This window comes from Megalops cyprinoides, chromosome 11 (assembly GCF_013368585.1).
Source record: "Megalops cyprinoides isolate fMegCyp1 chromosome 11, fMegCyp1.pri, whole genome shotgun sequence".
Classification (NCBI taxonomy): Eukaryota; Metazoa; Chordata; class Actinopteri; order Elopiformes; family Megalopidae; genus Megalops; species Megalops cyprinoides.
This window is the reverse complement of record NC_050593.1, coordinates 6,291,732-6,298,384: the sequence shown is the minus strand read 5'-3', so window position 1 is coordinate 6,298,384 and position 6,653 is coordinate 6,291,732.

Here is a 6,653-nt window from a genome sequence, read left to right as displayed (position 1 = left end):
ACCTATATGAGTTTATTGGACATCCCATTCCAAAACCATGGGCATTAATATGGAGTTGCCCCCCCAGTCTCCACTCTTCTGGGAAGGCTTTCCACAAGATTTTGGAGTGTGTCTATGGGAATTTGTGCCCATTCAGCCAAAAGAGGTCAGGGCTCTGTGCAGGCCACTGGAGTTCCTCCACACCAAACTCATCAAACTATGTCTTTATGGATGTTGCTTTGTGCACAGGGACACAGTCATGCTGGAACAGGAAAGGGCCTTCCCTAATCTGTTGCCACAAAGTTGGAAGCATACAATTGTCTGAAATGTCTTTGTATGCTGTAGCATTAATGGAACTAAGGGCCTAGCCCAAACCCTGAAAAACAGCCCCAGACCATTATCCCTCCTCCACTAAACTTTATGCTGTGCATTCTGGTGGGTAGCGCTCTCCTGGCATCCGCCAAACCCAGATTCATGAGATCCATGAGATTGCCAGATAGTGAAGTGTGAGTCATCACTCCAGAAAACACGTTTCCACTGCTCCAGAGTCTAGTGGCGGCGTGCTTTGCACCACTCCATCCGTTGCTTGGCATTGCGCATAGTGATGTTGGGCTTTTGTGCAGCTGCTCGGTCATGGAAATCCATTTCATGAAGCTCCTGATGCACAGTTCTTGTGCTGATGTTGCAGCCAGAGACAGTTTGGAACTCTGTAGTGAGTGATTCAACATAGGCGATTAGGATAGGCGATTTTTACATGCTACGCTCTTCAGCACTCGGTGGCCCTGCTCTGTAAGTTTGCGTGGTCCACCACTTGGTGGCTGAGCTGTAGTTGCTCCTAGACGCTTCCACTTGACAATAATAGCACTTATAGTTGACCGGGGCAGATCTAGCAGGGCAGAAATTTCATGAACCTATGAACCTTTCGTGAATCCTATGACAGTGCCATGTTTAAAGTCACTGAGCTCTCCAGTACGACCCATTCTACTCCCAAGGTTTGTCTATGGAGATTGCATGGCTATGTGCTTGATTTTATGCACCTGTTAACAATCGGTGTGGCTGAAACACCTGAACTCAATAATTAGGAGGGGTGTCCACATACTTTTGGCCATACAGTGTATGTTGGAATTTGAGATGTATTGGCCTTTGTAGAACAAACAATTAGGAGATGTACATGCTCCTACAGTGAATTGTCTTCATTTGAATGGATTCCCAAACATATTCTAAATCTTCCCAAAAGCATTTTCAGATATATTTTGAAATATTCTGAAATTCTCTGTTTGAAATCCCTCATTTCATATAACTTTATAAAAGTTTTACTGGACATACTTTACGTAGTTCACTGGTTGCCGCACACAAACCAAATATAAGGAAGTCTGAAGGAGATTGCGTCTTCAAAGCTGTGCAGTTTCACAGCAATTTGGGTGTTTTGTTAATAAGTAAACCCTGGAAATTTTACAGTGATCCTCAAAAAGCCATAGAAAACATACATCTCATCTGAGCGGGGGCTGCCTGGTGTTCCTCTGGCTGGGAGAAAAGGAACGCAGTCTGAAAGAGACGGAGCCCGAAGGTGATCGAGCCTGTCCCGATTTCAGAGGAGAGTCGTGGATACTTGCCCCCGGGTGTGCCTCAGTGCCAGTCCACTGTCCCTTCCCCGTCTCCATGGCAGCATGCATCTCACGCTCCTCCCCCGGCGACGGCCTGATTGACAGACTGTTGCTCAGACTGACATGTGTCAAAGCCCCCCTGTTCAGGAGCCGGGAAGCTCCTAGACTGATGGGCGGGCAGAGAGATGCAGGGCAGCTGACACCCCTCCTCCTCCTCCTCCTCCAGACCCTTCCCGAGTGCTGACCATTTCGATCTGCCTTTATTGCGGCCCATTGATTTTGCTTGACGCAACCCTGCTGCTCTAAAGCGCTCTGTGCGTCTGAGGCCTGGCCCTCTCGCTCTGCCTCCCCTCGCTCGTCCGCCTGATTTTGATGGGGGTTTCAGTCATTACCCTCTGTTCCTAAATGAGCATGATGCCACATGATTCATCTCTGAAGTAATAAAAATGGTGCTCTCTGAAACGCCCGAACCATTACACTGCTGAGCAGACGCTCTTATCCAGAGTTGCTTGCATAGCTTATGTTTTTACATGTTGTCCATTTAGGCAGCCAGATATTTATTGAGGCAATCTGGGTTAAGCACTTTTCTTAAGGGTACAACAGCAGCACACCACCTGGGATTCAAACTGGCAATCTTTCAGTTACAAGCCCTGCTACTTCCCTCTCTACCAGCACTGCTGTAGCAACGCACCACTGTCTTATTTTATGGACAGATAAGCAGCTCCTGTCCCCCTTCAGTCCCACATACTTTGCTGCCAAAGACGTTCCAGTTGGCAATGAGAGGTTAATTTGGTGTCTGCATAGCTACGCACGTATATCTACACACAGAATATCTATAATTTCATCATTGGCAGAGGCAGAACTGTGAGTGTGTAGCAGGCAGCTGACTATCTGACCAATATATAGAATATTGGTGTCTTCTCTGTCAGCCTGTGCTTGTGTCCTTATGTATCTGACCATTTGCTCCTCCTTTGTGGGAATCTAGGGGTTTTATCTGTGTTTGTCAAATCACTCCACTGTGGGCGAATTATAGAACAGTGGCTTTATTTTGCTTTTCAAGCAGCTGTACCCATGACAACCCACAGAGCATGCGTAAGTATGTGCACATGTACTCAGTTGCACACGCATGTGCACATGCCGACCATATATACTGCATGTTTGTCTCCTGGGATCTGAACCCTGTGACTCTCTGTCCCTAACTGCCTATTTGTTTCATGGCTGTTTCGGGTGAGCAGTTTTAGAAAGGCCGGATCCCAGCCCCCCCGACCGCCCCTCCCTCGGCCCCAACTCCACCGCTGGGTTCAATTTGACACTGATATTACCCAGAAGTCTCTGAATTTTTTCAAAGTCTCCGATTCTTCTAAACAATACTCTTTAGAACAATGAGGTCTGTAAAGACAACTCAGAAGGCTGAGAATGCAAGAATGCTTACATGATAATATTTACCCATCTGTTTCTTGTAAAATTGTATTTAGAGCCTACTCTAACCCCCCCACCATTTAGAAAATGGCACCCCCCTCTTCTGTTTGCACTGTGGTCTGATAGAGACTTTGAGCGACACGATGAATAGAGACTTTGAGCGACACGCCGAAACCCTTCTCTCCTCTGTCCTGCCACGAGCTCCCACTGTAGTTACGTAACCAGCACTCCTCTGTCTCTCCCTCTTGCTCTCCCTCCCCCCTCCCTTTTTTCCATCCTTCCTTCCCCTCCTTTCTTCTCCCTCTTTCTCCATCTGTCTCTGCTGGAGCTCCGGATGTGTGCGTGCGAGCGTTTGCGCGGCAGCCAGCCCCCTGGCTCTGACGGCATAGCTGCGGCCCCGGCGGAGGAGAGTGTGAATGTGGGGACAGTGCGTGTTCGTGCGACTCTGTGTGCGCGTGTGTGTATGATTCTGCGGTGCATGAGGGTGTGGGAGAAGGGAGAGTGTGTTCCTGAGAAGAGAAGCTGTGGGAGACCAAGAGTGTGCATGGGAGTCTGCGTGAGAAGTGAGTGAGCGTATGTGTGAGTGTGCATGTGTGTTTGTGAGTGTGTGTTTTTTGTGTATTTGGGTATGCCTATCTGTGTTTGTGTGCTTGTGTTTGCCTGTGTGTGTACGTACGTATCTGTAAGTGTATGCATCTGCATGTGTGTATCTGTAAGTACGTGTGTGCATGGATTTGTGCGTTTAAATTAATTTGTGTGTCATTGTTTATGTGTGTGTGCATGTGAATGTGAGTATATGTGTGTGTGTTTGTGTTTATCTGTGTGTGTGTGTGTGTGTGTGTATGTGTTTGTGTGTGAATATGTCTGTAAGTGTATGTGTGTTTGTGTTTACCTGTGTGTGTGTGTGTGTATGAATGTGTGTGTGTGCGTTTGTGTTTATCTGCGCGTGTGTGTGTGTAAGTGTGTGTGTGTTTGTGTTTATCTGTGTGTGTGTTTGTGTTTATCTGTGTGTATGTGTGTGTTTGTTTGTGTTTATATGCGTGTGTGTATGTGTGTTTGTGTTTATCTGTTTATCTGTGTGTGTGTGTATGTGTGTTTGTGTTTATCTGTGTGTGTGTGTGAATGTGTGTGTGTGTTTGTGTTTATCTGTGTGTGTGTGTGTGTGTGTGTGTGTGTGTGTGTGTGTAAATGTATGTGTAAGTGTGTGTGTTTGTGTTTATCTGCGTATGTGTGTAACAGTACTCCAGCAGTAGTGTCTGGCTTGGCTCCAGGGATGTCCTGGCTTTCCTCACATTCATTCAGCTCCAGTTTCATCCCTGGACTCAGCAGCTCTCGACCTGCCCTATAACAATGACCAGCTATGCAGCGGGACTCATGCTTTTCTCTGCTCAGACCCTCCATCCTCCTTATTGTGGGTATAGCAGTAGTTGATGCTTAGACCCTCCATCCTCCTTATTGTGGGTATAGCAGTGGTTGATGCTTAGACCCTCCATCCTCCTTATTGTGGGTATAGCAGTGGTTGATGCTTAGACCCTCCATCCTCTTTATTGTGGGTGTAGCAGTGGTTGATGCTGGGTCGTGTTCATCTCCTCCCTTACATTAACCAGCAGTGGCCTCTATTAGTCTCTCACAGAGTGAGAGAGGAGTGGGAGATGTACTCAAGCAGAGTATGAAACAGGAGCTAACTGTACAAGTCACTGTCTTACACTGCAACCCCTGCGCAGTTTAGTGTCTTACACTGCAACTCCCTGCGCAGTTCACTGTCTTACACTGCAACCCCTGCGCAGTTCAGTGTCTTACACTGCAACTCCCTGCGCAGTTCAGTGTCTTACAGTGCAGCTCCCTGCACAGTTCAGTGTCTTACAGTGCAGCTCCCTGCGCAGTTCCCTGCTGCAAACTGCTGTACAGTGTACTGGCTCATACTGTAGCCCCCTGTCCAACACCCCCTTTTCCAGCCAATCACCAAGCCACCCTGGCGACCCTGGAGGAGGAGGAACAAGACAACTCAGCAAGGAATACTCCTAGAGGTCAATGAATAAAACTTGGAAATTTTACACTAAAGCTCAAAAAGCCGTAGAAATGATCTGAGCAGAGGCCCTGGCTGTTTGTTTTTGTGTTGTGATTCTGTAGGGCGATAGCGGCTGTGTAAGGGGGCTTCTGTACCGGAGCCTGTCGGATCGGTCCTGCGCCGGCATCCAGGCCCCGGCGGCTTTGCTCAGAACCACCTCCGCAGGCGGTGACGGCGCTCCTCTGGCAGGTCTGACGGACGGGGCTAATTTAAGAGCCCCCTGGGAGCCACCGACCTCTCGTTTTGCCTCCTGCAGCTTTTCGGGTTTTTGGAAAGCGGCTCTGACTGGCAGCTCAGAGCAGAGTCAGGAGCGCGCCGATTCCGTCTGTTCATTCTACATTCTTGAAGTCAGGAAGCTGTCAGTGTTTGCTGCTGCACAGTCATTGGTTGTTTGCTGCTTTCTGTCACCTCTGGTTTGGCGACGCTGTTGTATGTCATGCCTATGAAGTATCTTGGAATTTGAAAAAAACATGAAAGTATTGGGGAGAGAGGCAGTGGAGCTATGCAATGAGGAGACAGAGGGAGAGAGAGGAAGAGAGACCTTTTTTCAGCAGCGGATGAGTTGCAGTCCTTGTTTGATTAAGTGCTGTAATGTAATCTCTCTCTCTCTCTCTCTCTCTCTTCCTCTCTCTCTCTCTTCCTCTCTCTTCCTCTCTCTCTCAGATGAGATTAAAATTCCAGCCAGAGGAAATGGTTGCTGGGATTTGTCAGGGACTGCCCCATCACTGTGGCAGAGAGAGAGAGAGAGAGAGAGAAGGGCAGGCTGATGTCCTCACAGTGAGTCAGGGTTCCAGACTCTGCCTTCAGTGGTTCAGCACCCTGTAACGTAATCATCGGAGAACCATTTCAGTCTGATGCACTTGCAGCTCAGAGGAAGGCTTTATTGGCTGGAGCCTGGAAGGGGGAGGAGTCTGTGTGTTGAGTGTGGTGGTTGTGGGATTCCTCTGGGTTGGGCATGTGCTAAGTGGGATTACTATGTGTGCTGTTTGTCACAGTGGGTGCTGTGTGCTTGCAGAACCAGTGATGGTGCTGTGTGTGTCTACAGATCCAGTGTCAGTGCTCTGTGTGTCTACAGTACCAGTATCCAGGGTCAGGGCTTTGCACTTACAGATCTAGAATCAGTGTCAGTGTGTACACAGTGTTGGTGCGTGCTCATGCTGAGTGTGACCCAGGGTTATCAGAGTCTCTCCGCCCTCTGCCCTGCCCCTCCCTGGTGGGAGTGGGTTCCCCTCTGTGGGCGGAAATCAGGTCAGGGGTGACGGCCATGGGGCCCCAGCATCGCGCATTCCTCTCCCTGTGTGCACCAAGCGAATGGGACAGCACCAGAGGCTTATCTCTCCACGTTTGACTGATGTTTCCTCCAGCGTCAGTGGATTTTATCCTCATCCAAGTGTAGGAGAGAATATCCCCCTCTTCTGACTCACTTACAGGCGGGGGGAGGCGGAGGGGGAGGGGGAGGGGGGCTTAGGGTTGAAACGAGAACAGGCTGTGTGGAAGTGACGTCCGATTGCGATCCCTTGCTCACAGAGTCACTGGAGTTTGTGAAAAAGCAGCCAGAGAATGTTAGAGGGATTAGTTTGAAA